At 47.1% G+C, this 15,574-nt stretch overlaps 1 long non-coding RNA gene across 1 annotated transcript; it reads right to left on the bottom strand.

The window, feature by feature from the left end:
* Nucleotides 1-13,337: 13,337 nt before the first annotated feature.
* LOC125134527 (uncharacterized) lies at nucleotides 13,338-15,276 on the bottom strand. The gene is made up of 2 exons (XR_007136670.1): nucleotides 14,989-15,276; nucleotides 13,338-13,839 (listed from the first exon to the last, which is right to left on the bottom strand). It is a non-coding gene; the product is annotated as an uncharacterized LOC125134527 (long non-coding RNA).
* Between the last annotated feature and the right edge of the window lie 298 nt (nucleotides 15,277-15,574).

Below are 15,574 nucleotides of genomic sequence, written 5' to 3'. Positions count from 1 at the left end.
CTGTCAAATTTTGGCTGAATGAAAGACTTACAAATTAATCCCAGGGCTTGAAATCTCAACAAAGGTTGAAATCTATAATTAGTGTTAGAAACTGCAATTAACTTATTCCGCAGCCCCGGTGCACCTTGGGTACATCCTCTGCCTCGGGTGGGTACCGTCATTAGAAATGTTCTCTGGGAAGCGGGTCTCTTAGCTCTTCCCTCCGCACCCCCCCCCCCCGCCCCCACCCCCATTTCATTCTGCCGGCTGCCAATTTGATTGGTTAAGTAGTTGGGACTGCACAATCCTCTCTTTTTCTTTTGGATTGATGTGTTTATTACTTTTTGTGACAGTGGCTCCCAAGGCAGATGTTCAATAAAGAGAGAGGAAAAAAAATCGGATACAGACCCAAGTCAAGAGAGAAACGGTGGAGATTGCAGAAAATTGGGAAAGTTATCATAAGCATGGAGCCGTTATTGGCGATTTCGCTCCCAGCGTTTGTAGCCGTTGTGTTATTTACTCTTCTGCAGCCGGAAACCTAGCGGGGAATTATTGAAAGCCGAGTTTCCCCGACTTTTAAATTGCCCTTGTTTTTGTGCACGTTCGCCAGCCACTCATCAAAGGGAGGGCTGCAATGAAGCCCGCAGAGATGGGAGCTGGTTGTCTCTGTCTCTCTTTCTCTGTCTCTCTTTTTCCAGAATGAGAAAAGTGGATTTGGCTTCTTGATGATGAGGTTGGGTCTATCTGGTGGCACCAGGGGCAGGAGCAGGCTTGGGCACGACTGATTTAGGTGAGCTGGTCTTCAGGGTTTCTTGGGGCCCTGACTCCCCAGCCCCAGCAGCCACTATGGCTCGGCCAGCCCCAACTCCCTGCTCCACAGTCTCTTGTCCCTCCTTGTCCTTCCCCACTTCCTGCTCATGCCCCCGCCCCAGGAGGATTTACCTGCCCTAGACATTTGCTGGGAACCCAGTCACAAACCCCTGGAAATTAACTTCCCACCCCAATGTAACTGAAAACATTCTTTTTTTTTTTTTAAACTATACCTGTGGCATGTGGAAATTCCCGGGCCTGGAATCGAACCCTCACCACAGCAGCGACCTAAGTGACAGCACTGACAACTCCCCAAACATGTTCTTTTTTTTTTTTTTTGTCTTTTCTAGGGCTGTACCCATGGCACATGGAGGTTCCCAGGCCAGGGGTCCAATCGGAGCTACAGCTGCCGACCTACACCACAGCCATAGCAACACCAGATCCTAGCCGCATCTGCGACCTACACCACAGCTCATGGCAATGCCGGATCCTAAACCCACTGAGCGAGGCCAGGGATCGAACCCACAACCTCATGGTTCCTAGTCGGATTTGTTAACCACTGAGCCACCATGGGAACTCCCCCAACCATGTTCCATAGGGTGCCTTCTAGTGACAGAGCCCTCCATCAGCCCTTCGCTTAAATGGGCTTTGAGGGACCACAGTTTTCCCAAACCTCCAGGTTCCCCATCTTCATAGCTGCTTCTCCAGCCATTGCCATCAGGCTTAGGCCCTTTTGTAGTTTTCTTCCTCCGCACAGCACAGGAAGCTCTGCATCTAGGAAACTACGCCAGTGGAGAAGAGGAGCGTCTCAGTCTGGCTCTTACCTGCATTTGGGAATATTAGTCCCAGACAAATACAGAGAAGCTGTTTACAGAGAAGCTCCCTCTCTGGGCCTTTCCTGAGACACGTCAGTTCACCAAAGTGCTGCCAAGGCCCAGAGTTAGAGAACTTTGCTGTTGGCTTTCATCTGGTGTTTCCCAAATGTATCTGGGGTGAAACCATCATTCTAGAGAAACTGATGGAATATCCTATGGAGCAGGTCTCTTGCTAGGATCTAGGGAGACAATGTGTAGAAGAAAATGTAGTCTTTCTCTTTCCCTTTAAAGAACTCTTCCTGGAGTTCCCGTTGTGGCCCAGCAGGTTAAGAACCTGACATAGTGTCCATGAGCATGTGGGTTAGATCCATGGCCTTGCTCAGTGGGTTAAAGATCTGGTGTTGCCTCAAGAGGCGGTGTAGGTCACAGAAACAGCTCTGATCCTGTGTGGTTGTGGCTGTAGTGTAGGCCAGCAGCTGTAGCTCTGATTTGCCCCCTAGCCTGGGAACCTCTATATGTTGCACTTGCGGCCCTTAAAAAAAAAAAAAAAAAAATAGGTCTTAGGGTGGACCCTGATCCAATCTGATTGCCTTATAAAGAGGAAGTTTTAATGTCAGATCCAAGCAAACACAGAGAAAAAGACCACATGAGGACCTAGCAAAAAGGCAGCCACCTGCAAACCAAGGACAGAGGCCTCCAAGGAAACCAAACCTGCCGACATTTTGACCTTGGACTTGCAGCCTCCAGAACTGGAAGAAAATAGATTTGTCTTGTATGAGCCGCCCAGCCTGTGATACTCGGTCATGGCAGCTCTAGCAAACAGAGGAGACTGGTTTGGGGTGTGGGAAATGGTTATAATTAAATGTCAGACTCCTGCTAGAGCGAGTAAATATTCGGGCAGTGAGGAAGGAGAGAGGAGAAGGGGAGTGAGCTTGAGCAAATGTCCAGAAGCCAGGATGGACTTTGCCCACAAACCCCTGAGCATCCAATAACCCCTCATTCTCATTTGAGAGATGCTGGCCAAGGTGGTAGCAGCCTGGGAACTTGAGAGAGAAGCATGTGGGTACCACAGCTCGTTTCTCTGACTGATGACAGTGAGGCCATTGATCCTACATGACTGCCTTTTTTTGTTGTTCAGATAAAAAGTGAATTTTTGAACCTATGGGGTACCATCCATCAACTATTTTCAGTTATTTCCAACTTCCATGGTTGGCAATTTCAGGCTTAGAAATATTTGTGCTGGTCTCTGTAGAGGTGGAGTGATGGAAGGGAGAGATGTAAAGACTCTTAGGTACTCATTTCAAAATCCTTTTTTTTTTTTTAAGTCAAGAAATTGCCAGACGGCCAAACGATCAGCTTCTGCCTGGAGATGGAATGGGTATTTGGTTGAGTCGAGAAAGAAATACTCTAAATAGCCCTGGAAAATGACCATTTTTTAAAAAAAGAACCAAACTTCCCTCGGATGTCTGCATCATATAAATCTAATAAGACAGAGTGAAAAATATTGGATTTATTTTTACAAGTTAGCGATGACCTTCCAACCTTCTGAATGGATTCACTTTGCGCGGTTCCTCTTAAGGGCCTTAGGGTGATGACTAACTCATAAAAATAAATCCAATATTTCCCCCTTAGCCATGTCATAGCCAATGTAGGAATTCAGATGATGGGGCAAGGGAGGTAGGTTTTCATTTTGTTTGACCTCCCCTTATGAGAGGCTCTGAGCCCTCAGCCCTGGCGGGGCCTCTGACTTCCAGCCCTCTTGTAACCCTGCGTACAAAGGAAGAAGGAACAAGGCACCTGTATTGGCACCCAGCCCCGGGCTGGGTGCAGTAGGGACATGGTGGTGGCCAGACAAGGGGGACCAGCATAGCTGGAGAGAGACATCCACTGCTTCTGGCCGGAGGGGAAAGGCCGTTGTGTGTGGGCAGGGAGGTAGATTGGTACAAGGGCCTGCTGTTCTTCAGAGAGAAGAGACATCCCACCTTAGAGAAAGGGTCTCCATGGGAGGGGGTGTTGGGGCCCAAGGAATAGTCTAGGTTGGGTCTTCTTCAGGCTGATACCCCAGTGCAGCCTTCTCAAAGATGCTGAGACCCAACTAAGCCTCGCCTGGATTCCTGACCTGAGATAATACATAGTTCTTATTTTTAAGTTGCTAGGTCTTGGGGTAATTTGTTACACAGCACTAGATAACTGGTATATCTCATTCCTTTATTTATTTGTTTGTTTGTTTATTTGTCTTCTTATATTTTTAGGGCCACACCCATGCATTGTCTCTGTAGCTGTTTGGGTTTGATCCCCAGCCCCATGCTGTGGGTTAAGGATCCAGCGTTGACCCAGCCATGGCATAGGTGGCAGCTGCTGCTTGATTCCATCCCTGACCCAGGACCTCCCCTGTGCCATGGGTACGGCCAAAAAAAGAAAGTGGTGATGGTTACTCAGAATGTGAACGTCACTTAATGACACGGAATTGTATATTTTAACACGGTTAAAGTGATGACTGTGGTGTTAAGTGTATTTTACCACAATAAAAAAAAAAGATGTGCTCTTGGACCAGTACTTCCTCATTTCTACAGCCTCACCCCTACTCCTCCTCCTGGCCATCACCTTTCTATTCTCTGCTTCTATGGGTGTTACCACTTGAAATTCCACAGGCAAGTGAGATCACACGGCATTTCTCTTTCTGTGTCTGATTTATTTCACGTAGTGTAATCCCTCCAGGATCATCCCTGTTGTCACATAGACAAGATTTCCTTCTTTTTAAAGGCTGAATAATATTCCATTGTATGGATAGACCGCTATTTTCTTTTGGCCAAAGGGTACAATAATTCAGTGATGCAGGGTGTCTGAACTCTGAGGATCTAATATGGTGATGGTAGTTAACAATACTGTATTGTGGCGTTCCTGTTGTGGTGCAGCAGAAATGAATCCAACGAGGAACCATGAGGTTGTGGGTTCGATCCCCGGCCTTGCTCAGTGGGTTAAGGATCCGGTGTTGCCATGAGCTGTGGTGTAGGTCGCCGCAGACACGACTCGGATCTGGCATTGCTGTGGCTGTGGTGTAGGCCGGCAGCTGGAGCTCCGACTGGACCCCTAGCCTGGGAACTTCCATAGGCCGCAGGTGGGACCCTGCAAAGGCAAAAGACAAAAAACCAAAAAAAAAAAACAGTACTGTATTGTATATTTGAAATTTGCCAAGAAGATAGATTCTAATTTAAACCTTCTCAACGTACACAAAAATGGTAACTCTGTGAGGTGATGGTAGGTTATTGAACTTGATTGCGGTGATCTTTTCACAAGGTCTACATATATGGAAACATCAAAAATAAATGAGTAAATAAATATATGGCACAAATGAACCTATCTACAAACAGAAACAGAAACAGACTCACAGAGATAGAGAATAGACTCATGGTTGCCAAGGAGGAGAGGGGAGGGAGTGGGATGGACGGGGAGTTTGGGGTTAGCAGATGCAAACCATTCCATTTAGAGTGGATAAGCAATGAGGTCCTGCTGTACAGCACAGGGAACTATAGCCAGTCTCTTGGGATAGAACATGATGGAGGATAATATAAGAAAAGGAATTTTACACACACACACACACACACACACACGTATGACTGGGTCACTTTGCTGCACAGCAGAAATTGGCACAACACTGTAAATCAAGGATACTTTAATAAAAAGTAAAATAATAAATAAGTCCTCTGGTGGTTCAGCAGGTTAAGAATCTGGCGTTGGGGCCACTCCTGTGGTGTGGGTTTGATCCCTGGCCTGGGAACATCTGTCTGCCAGGGGCACAGCCAAAAAAAAAAAAAAAAATTAAAAGTAAACTATGACATTTAAAACAGATAGGTAATAGGGTCCTGCTGTACAGAACAGGGAACTCTGTTCAGTCTCTTAGGTGAGAACGCAATGGAAGATAGTATGAAAATTAAAAAAAAAGAATATGTATGTCCATATGGCTGGGTCCATTTGCTATACAGCAGAAATTGAAGGAACACTGTAAATCAACTATACTTTAAAAAAAATTTTTTTAAATAAAAAATAAAAAAAGAATTATCCATCTAAGAGATACACAATTATTTACTATTTATTATTGATGTGTAGTTGATTTACAATGTTGTATTAGTTCCCCATACACAGCAAAGTGATTCAATTATACAGATATATGTATATATATATATTTCCATTATATATTATTACAAGATATTGAATACATTTCCCTATATATATATATAGAAGGACCTTGTTGTTGATCTATTTTGTATATAGCAGTTTGTGTCTGCCCGAAGACATACACAATTTTTAGGTATCAAAGGTACTGCAAAAAAGTTGTCAAAAAATGATGCGTGGTTTCTCTGAAACCCACATTTAACTGGGCATCCTCTATGTTATTGGGCAGTTGTGTCTCGGTGCACCACAGTTCCTAAGGCTGCAGAAGCTCCGGGGCCTTCTTCCTGGAGGTCTCCTCCCCACGGGGGAGGCCTCTCTCCTCCTTCGGCTCGGTCCCTCCCTTCACCTGCAGGATGAAGGCTAGGATGAGAGTGTCTGTCTGAGACTCTGCCCGGCCTCTTCCTCTTCTGTGGTGCCTCTTGGTCAGCAGTGACCTTGTTGCCCGGCTACCTTGGGCTTTGCTTGCTGGGAGGACCCCAGCATGGCCGACATCCTCGTAGCATGTCTTTGGGCTAGTTGAGTGGCTCATCTTGAGGTGGGGGAGGGAGGGGAAATGTTGAGCTTCCAGAAGCCACGGGCCTCTCTCCACATCCTGTGTCTGGTTCCAGATGCTCAATGATGGGCAGGTCTGGTCAGGAGCCCCCCGCGCTGCCCTGTGCAGGTCAGAGCTGGTTTCCCCTCCACCCTCATCTTTAACATAAGCAGTATCCTCCCAGCAGGGGCTCCTAGGACAGCACGTTGGCTTAAAGAGCACAGATGAAAGTGAGGCCACTCAGGGCATTCATGGTCCTGGCAGAGTCAACAGGGGGGCATTAGGCATCCTTATTATTATTGTTGTTGTTGATTTTATGAAAAAACTTTAATTGAATGAAGAATGCTGTGTCTTCAGAAGCACGGTCAAATCTTCAGTTTAACTTGTTGAAAAACTAAATCCTCCTTGATCTCATCATGGGCATCCCTATTTAATAGGAGTGATGACTAAGCAGAGGCCCTGCCCCTGCAGCTGAATACCAAAGCGATGGCAGCGAGAGGGAGGGAGGAGCTGCCTCTCACCCCAGCGGCCCAGCTCACGTGCCCGCCCTGTGGGACAGGAGGTAAAGGTCAGGAACTCTCAGCAAATATTTGGAGGGCTGTTCCCCTGCCCGGTGGGTTTGGACACAAGGTAATCCTCTCCTGGAAGGGGCCCCGTAATCCCTGAGCAAATGCCGGCCTAACCGGTACCTCCCTGGCTGAGCCGGGCCCTTTCCCCCGAGGCCTCGGCAAGAGGGAAGGTGAGCACCCCAGGCTGAGGCCTGAATGGGGCACACCTGCTAGGAAGGGCTTTCATGTGAGACCCGAGGCATTGGGATAGATGGAATTTTGTTATCTATGAAAACATTTATGGAACCTATGCTGTGGACCAGGCTCCGGACTAGGCCCGGGCTTGGAGGTGAAAGATGTGGTCCCTGGCAGGAGCCCAGAGTCTGATGAAGAGGCTGGTCTGTAAGCTCCCAGAGGGTAGGAAGCATCTTTGCTGCTCACTATTGGATCTGCAAGAATGAACACAGTGACTGAATGAATGAATGAACGACTTATAAAGCAACAGGGCCTTTTCTTCATCCCATGGGACCCACTGGTGACATTGCCGGTTGTCTCTTTGTAGTTTTCTTTCTTTTCTCCAAGGAGACCTCTAGGCAGCCCAAATTTCAAGCACCTGGAGTACGCAGCTGCTTTCGAGGCAGGCAGTATGGCAGAGGGAGACACAGGCTCTGTCACCTGCTAGTTGGGCCCACTTGGGCAAGTGGCTCCATTCCCCTAAGCCTTGGTTTCCTTATCTGGAAAATGGGTTTGTGACTGTGATCAAATGAGAAGATAACTTTGGCACGTAGTACGTGCTCAATAAATGGTAATTACTTTTCTTCCTTTCCTTTGTCCTCCTGTGGCAGGCTTGTTAATAAGTCATCGGTAGATTCTTATTCGGGCTGCTCTCAAAGCTGCCGAAATCTTACTGCAAATAGGATTGGTTTGAACATGAGGTCTCTGGGAGCTCCCTTACCTTGCAGATTCAGTTTGGCCAGATGTGTTCAGTTTGGCTGACAGTGTGATCTATTTGTTTTGGTTTGTTTCTTTCTTTTCTCTTTTTAGATCCACACCTGCAGCATATGGAAGTTCCCAGGCTAGGGGTTGAATCAGAGCTACAGCTGCCGGCCTCCACCACAGCCGCAGCAACATGGGATATAAGCCATGTCTGTGACCTACACCATAGTTCCCGGCAATGCCAGATCCCTGACCCATCAAGGGAGGCCAGGGATCGAACTCACATCCTCATGGATAGTAGTCGGATTTGTTTCCTCTGAGAGATGACGGGAATGCCCGGGTATCCATGATCTATTTGTGAAGCATACGCTCTCCCTCCTCTCACCCCAGAGCTTTCTCTTGCTCATCATTCTGGTTCTTTGCATTAAAATTTACCCCATTGGCAGGCCTGGGTCCTCTGCAACCTGGTTTGGTTCATTTTTTTTTTTTTACCAGACTAGGAAGCAAGGGAAAAAAAAAAAAAAAAAGGCAGCAGATTGTAAACTCTTTGAGGACCAAGACTTTTTCAAAGCAAAGGAGAATAAACTGAAACCATCCTCCCAGAGTCTGGGGTAGGATGCAGGCAAGGGTGAGGTCATTACTCCAGGGAAACATTTTCTTTCAAGTCCCCTGTGTTGTCTTTAAACATCAATAAATTTAAATTCTAGTCCATAATATATCACTGTTCATTTTAACATCATAATAAAATTTTATATTCTTTCCTAGCTGAGTTACATGATTCCTCCCCACCCCATTAGTTTTCCTAAGGCTCTGAGACACACCACCAGATCCCCCTGAGAGATCAAGTCCAACTTGGAGACGGAGTCCAACTTTGAGATCAAGTCCAACTTGATCCCCATAAACACCCACAGGCTCTCCTTGGGGTACCATGCGCCTCTTGGACATTTGACAGGTTCGTAGCGATTGGGGATGAAGGAATAGCCGTAGAGAACATCTTTCTGGAATAAACAGTTCTCCTGGGCAACGGGAGGGTCCCTGAATTCTCCCCAGCTTCCAAGAGAACTTGATTTTATTTTTCCAGCTAGCAGAATTTTTCTAAATCGAGTTTGGGGAGCTAGCGGGACATGTTTCCAGCTCATCCGGGGGACATTCGGAGGTGCTTGATGTCATTTCTGTTTGGTCATATGGGTTGATCCTCATAGGTATTGAACTTGGAGGTGTGTGTTTGCCGTGACTACAGACCCCTCTGCTTAAGCAGACGTGGCCAAGCACGCTGGCTAGCAGGGCCTCCCGAGAAGGATGCTGAGGGACATGGAGTGTCAGAGATGAAGTCCTATTCTCTGTCTCTTGAGAAAAGAAGTCACCCCCAAGTTGCTCAGGCCTCGGATGGAATTGACTTTTCTCTGTCACATCACAGGCATTAAGTTTGCTGAGATTCCAAGCAAGGATGACAGTTCCCTCTGCGGAAAACACTGTCAGCTGATTTTTTTTTTTTTCTCGTATGAACAAAATGCCTCCAAATATACATAATTAAAATTCCAGTGTCTTTCAGATCACAACAATGGGTAATTAACATTGTTACTTGTCAGCTGGGAAGTACCTTGGGAAGAGGCTATCAGAGCCCAGCCGTGTTATTTTGGGCCACATCTCCTGGACAATCGGGGCTAATTGAATCACCTCCACCTCACCGCAAATGAATGAAAAGGACAGGGAACGGGGCTAGCCCGGCTTGCCATGAACTCCGAAAGGCTGTTTGGCTCAGACAATCCCGCGCCAGATCAGAACCTCAACCCTGCCTCGAGGACGGCGGCCTGACAGCCTAATTTAGAAGCGTTGCTTAAAATCTTAATCAGCGTGTTGAAATTAACAGAGGCGCATTTCGACACCATGTTTGTTGTCTATGGTTATCATTTTTAATAAACGTTAAAGGGTTTTTACAGGTGTGGAAAACGGCCCGTCCCTGGGACACTGATCTCCTAGGTTTGTATTCCCCTCTCAAGGAAAAAAAAAAAAATGTCATCAAGAATGAAGACGTAACATACTCATCAGAGCTTGCCTGCCTTTTATCTTGTGGTTCCCTGAAAGCTCTCTGCAATCCTAAGCCCGCGTCCATCTCGCCCGATATCTTGATTGACACATCTCCAAATAAGCCTGTGAATAGCTTTCCGTATTAGCCTCAGAATAATGCGGATGTCAAATTACGGCTCGCAGACTCCCTGACTCCTCTAGAGCCCCAGAAGGAATTTTTTAAATATTTGGGAGGAAAATATTAATTTTGTTCAGGTGGGGTCAAAGTTCAAATCATTTGGTAATAAAGAGCCACAGAGGGTGTTTGCCCAGGGTGGGGGGCTGCGTTGATTTTATTTTGTGCGCCAGCTGCAGGCCAGGCTGGCCCTTGGTGAGCCATTTGGAGTTTGCGAGCCCGCCGCTTTTGGCATCTCTGCAGTTTGCCGTGGGTTTCCTTTGGACAGAAAAGGGAACGGAGGAAAAAAGAAGGGAAAAAACGTGATGCGTTCCCTCTCTGTGTGCAGGAGTCCTGGCTGATGTCATCTCTAAATATGCAGCTCTAATTGCTCCTCTCGGCAGCAACAAGGGAAGAGACGGTCTTAGCTCTGTGTATTCATCACTGTTGAAACCTCACTGCCGACTCAGCCTGGATTCCCGTCCTGCAAACCCGCACAGGAGCATCGCTCACAAGCAAGAAGGCAAAGCGGTGCTCGCCAGGCTGATAATGACCACTTTTCATAATATTTGTCGGATGCTCTGAAACGTGTGGCTGAGAAAACTCTCGTTATTACCGGCTGTTTGCGCAGCTGTAAATATTTAACCAAGAATGCTACCTGCTTTGTGGAAAGACTTGCTAATTACACCTGCTTCTCTCTATAATTACATATTGTTGTCAAAATTCCAGGATAATGACACAACTGTGTCTTCCTCATGAGAGGGGTAAATTTATAGTGAGGATGGCACTTGCATTTCCATAAGCAATTAGCCTACACATTTGCATCCCTGTGTTTTCCTGTGATTTTACTGAAATGAAAGATAATGAATTAAATCCAATTACGGCAGGAAGGCGGCTAGCAACGTCATGTTCATTTGGAACCACAGTCCTCTACTTTGCAAGCAGAGTGAGGGTGAGAACTATGTTCTGGCTGAACGACGGTGGAGGCGTCCTGATAAATTAGAAATATCAGCCTGATAGCACAGACCCTGCTCAGCAGTCCTTGGTGGAGCCTGGGGTTCTCTGGACAAAATGCTTCTCGAAAAGGTGCATATTTCTAGTCTGATGACTGTGAGGTACGGCCCTTGGCTGTGAGCAAGCAATAAGCCTGCTTATTGGTGGAACATCTCGATAAAAAATGTTCCCTCAGATGCCATCATAAAGCCGGAGACAATAATCCGTAGTTCACAGGGTTTGTTGAAAAGAGTGAGCAAACAAGCTCTGGCATTCAGGAAATAGGAGCCAAGTAATATCCTTATCTTATTACTTTAAAACATGGACGTTCCCATTCTCTGAGAAATCTTAGCTCTCTAGGAGAGGTAGAGAGACACAACCCTATCTAGGCTGCAAAAAGGACAACCCCTATTTTAATCAAGAGACTGCTCAAAGATGCAGCCTTGTTTCCCAGAAAAAAAAAACAAAAACCAGCAAAAGTAACCCCAGTGGCTTGACGGTAGAGACATTCCCACATCAATATGTCTCTACGTCTTTATTGCTTTCTTTTCCTTTTTGCTCCCTCGCCGTCTTCTCTCCACCCCGCTTCTCCCTCTGCGTGCATGCCCACACCTCCACCTGTCAAAAGCAGGGACACAACTCCTCCTTTAACGGCGCAGCGATCGACGATGTTCTGAGCACTGCGTCATTTCAGACACACACACATTTCCCAGGATTACAGGCTCCCCAGAACAGTTTTAAACCTGCTGAGGAATCCACTTATTTATTTAGTGGTCATGACTCTCCCTACTAACACTTTGGTAAATATGAGGTGGATGGCATAATTACAGCAGGCAGGGGGTGGGGGGAAGAGCAGTGACATTCAGGCCGGCGGGGGACTGGGGACCGGGAGCTGGCGGGCTGTCCTGCCTGGCCAGAGAACTCTTCCTTTCGATTTCCTCTCAGTGGCCGGGCTGGAGTGTGGCTGCCTAATGGTTTGCTGTCGATACAGTAAAAATGCTCACCCATCTTTACATCTAATCCATTCTGAGAGGGCTCTTTACAGAAACGCCCTACGCCGTTGCTTCATTTTCAGGAGAGGCAATCAAAGAAAATTGAACCGCAGAGGCTGTGGGTACAGTGTTTTTGTAAGTGTGTGTTTTTGAAAAAAGCTCGGTGATTAATTTTGAGACACAGCATTTTGTGTTAAGTTGTCTTGGACGATTTTCTTTCTTGCTTTTTTTTTTTTAAAGGGCTCTGAAAATCAATGCCATGCTTCACTACCATCCGTCTTTATATAGTAATAAATTAAGTGGGAGGTATTGATATTTTTGACCGAGCTTTTAAAATTTACATACTAATGACAATTATACCCTTGTGGCTGTTGATTTCTGCTGCTGTTTACTGCTTGTGACTTGGGAAAGGAGTGGTTGAGTTTTGCTTGCCTGCTCTGTGGCTCCTGAGTGTCCGGCACCTCCAGGCGCGGTGGCTCAGACGGAGGGCGATCGGAAACCTGGTCCCAAGGAGGGGAGAGCTCAGACAGGCTCTGCCCACCTGATGCCTTTCTGGCTCTGCTGAAGAAATTCTGCAGGAATTCAGCCAAGGACAGGCCGAATGACCTCAGACTGGGAGATGAATGTGGTGGCCCTGAGCTCAGGCGATAGCAAAATCTTTACTAATGGTGGGCAATGGCCCCACCAATCAGCACATGGACAGGTATCAAGGAGGTCCTTTTGCTTGGCCAGGTGCTAACCCCTTAGGTGCTGCATTAAGGGTCAGGAGGAGGCCCTAGGGAAAGGGCAGGGCGATGGGCATTAAAGGGCTTGCAGGAAAAATGGCTATTTATCCACTGGTACAAAATATCCTAGTATTTAATACCGGTGCAAACTGGGTGAATTTCAGTCCTGGATAGGAGTCTGTCCACACACACACACACACACACGCACACTTTTAGGAATCTTGGGAGCGGTTTGGATGTATCATGTACACTTCCCATTCCTTAAGGAAAAATAGGGGAGAATTTGGAAATCTTGACGTGGAATGCCTGGCTTCTCTTGTGCTTCCAAACTATTTCTGATAAACTCTGAGTTGGGGCAAAAACGTAGGCACCTACCACCTGCCCTCCTCTGGCCTTCTCTCTCCACATTGGCGAAGGGCCTTTTCTCGGCATTTGGCAAGTGTTTGTTCCAAAGCTGAGAGAAAGCCCTAGCAGAGAATTCAGGGAGCGAGGTCAGGCCTGCTCTCTGATTTTATTTTATGAAACCAAATCCCCCCTGGGCAATCGGAGTGCTACCTACAGGTAAATGACCCGGACAAAAAAAAAAATACCACCACACTGGCACAAAGGCCTCAACTGCAGTGACACAATGATTTGGGGGACTGAGACAGCCTTGACGCAAACAACAGTTTATTTGCAGAGATTAATATGTCAGTAATATTGATTGTCGGAGGCCTGTTTCATTCTATTTAAGATTCCACAAGCCACAGACAGCAGTCACTCAGGCGTGATTTTTCCCTCTAGAATTTCCAGGATGTGGAGGAGGAGGCAAATCCAGGAGATGCCGAATGGCAAGTTCTGTCAAACGAGACACTGCCGGCCCCATCTCCTGGGTGAGGTGCTTGGCTTTTGTTTACATTTTGCCCAGGCAGCAATCAAATGTTTGTTTACATGCCAGCGTCCTGCCATCGCCCCCTTCTAAAGGGGGTCACCCAAGGGTCCAGGTACCTATCAACGTGGAGGAGCTGGTAAAGCGTTCCAGGATCAACCCTGAAATCATGAGGCAGGATTATCCAAATATTAAGGCTGCTAAAAGTTTGGTCTCTCGGGTTTCCCGCTGCACGGAGATGGCTGTGTTACCTCCAACTGTCCAGGAAGTGCCTTTGCAGGAGTGCCTGCAAAGAAAGGACAGCACATATGAGAGGTGTGGAGGAGAACTCACTTTCATCAGCGGATCGGCTTTCAGGATGGTCTGGGAGCCGAGAGCATTATTGTATTACACACCGTACTGAAACGCGCCTTGTTCTGAGGGTTTTTTTTTTTTTTTTTTTCCCCTCCCTCCCGCCCCAGCCTCCTCTTTTCTTTGAGTGTTTTCGGAATAAAAGAGTTTTTTTCTTCCAAATTGCGCTGGGAGGCAAATTCTCGAACGGTGTAATAGAAAATGTTAGACAATATTCCTTACCGGAGCAATTGACATTTTGGATAGTTGTGACTTTGATTTTTCTCAAAACATATGGATCAAGCCTGGCTGCCTTATTGGACAGGAAGTCCGGATGAAAGGCCTTCCTTTATCTTTCTTTGTATTTCCCCCCCTCTGTTTGTTCGTGGCTTTCTCTCTGAATATAATCGTGGTTTTCTTAAGCTGTCCGGGGAGTCGTTATTGCCTTACTAAATATTTTATGGTGCACAGCACACTATACCTGCCAACTGCCTCTTATTTGTTGTCAAAAAGAAAGGGTTCAGCCTTCAGAGGGGAGGGAAAAAAAAAAAAAGATAGCAGGTTTATCCTATTGTTTTTATTTTCAAGTTTCTCGTCGGGATCCAGTGCGGGGGAACACTGGAAATCGGAGAGAGGAAAGGCCTTTTATTTGCCGGGGGACGCACGGCTGGCCACTTATTTATTTATTTGCGGCTTATTTATTTAGTTGCCACACGCTCTTTCTCTATGATTCCCGGCACTTGTTTCTTGGCGGTTTCCCTTCCTATTTGTTCAAAAGGGAAAAGTTCAAAGCGGCTCTGTCAGCTGAGGGAGAAGCCTGCGGAATACTAACCCTCCAGCGCCCGTGAGCGCTGACCTTGAGAGAGGGGCCCAGGCGCGGTGCCCGCCCCGCGCCGCCCCGCATGTGTGTTTTGTTAGACCCGGTCGGGCGGGGTCAGGGCTCACCTGAGGCCCGCGGAGCCCAGGGCCGACCTGCCCGGGCAGCGGGGTAATGCATTTTTAAAAGGGACATTCTCGCCTCTGAATGGGCCTAATCTGGGCTCTGTTTAAAACCCTGTCAGAATCCCAAGCACACACACTCCATAAAATATAAATAAGTACTTACTGTTTGCAGGTGTTGCTTGTTTTTTCTAATGCGTGCATTTGAAGTCTCAGAATCCGCACTTCCTGTCAGGCTCCCCCACGCCTCTCTCCTCCGGTTTCTGAAGGAACAAGGGGGAACTTCAGATCGCAGTTTCTCAATGAAGACACTTTCTGTCAAATCTGTCAGCGTGCCTGGCACAATTAGCATTCCCTTTTTCTTTCTCTTCTCTCTCTCTCTCTCTCCATCTCTCTCCTTGCTCACGGGTAGCACTGAGATTTCGTTCTTGCCACAGCTTTATCTGGACCCGGGAGGGCCACCTCCCTTGTTAGCAAGCGTTTGAAAGAGGCTTAAGTCTCAGGAAAGCATGACTTGGGAGGCTCTGAAAGGCCATGCTGAGACTCGATAGGCCTGCAGTCTGCACCCTGAGATTAATTGGAAAGAATTCGGGCAGGGACCCTGGGCACCTTCCATCACTGTTCCTAGGGACACCCATGGTGGGGCTCATAGGTCTTTGCCACCTCCATCCCTGAGAGTCCCATTGATAATTCATTGTACAAGTCTCTGATTAACTTATAGGTGTGTCTGGCTGCATCTGGGCCAGGTGGCG

Source organism: Phacochoerus africanus, chromosome 8 (assembly GCF_016906955.1).
Source record: "Phacochoerus africanus isolate WHEZ1 chromosome 8, ROS_Pafr_v1, whole genome shotgun sequence".
NCBI lineage: Eukaryota > Metazoa > Chordata > Mammalia > Artiodactyla > Suidae > Phacochoerus > Phacochoerus africanus.
Note: the sequence above shows the minus strand (reverse complement) of the source record. Positions and strands in the feature narration are given on the sequence as shown.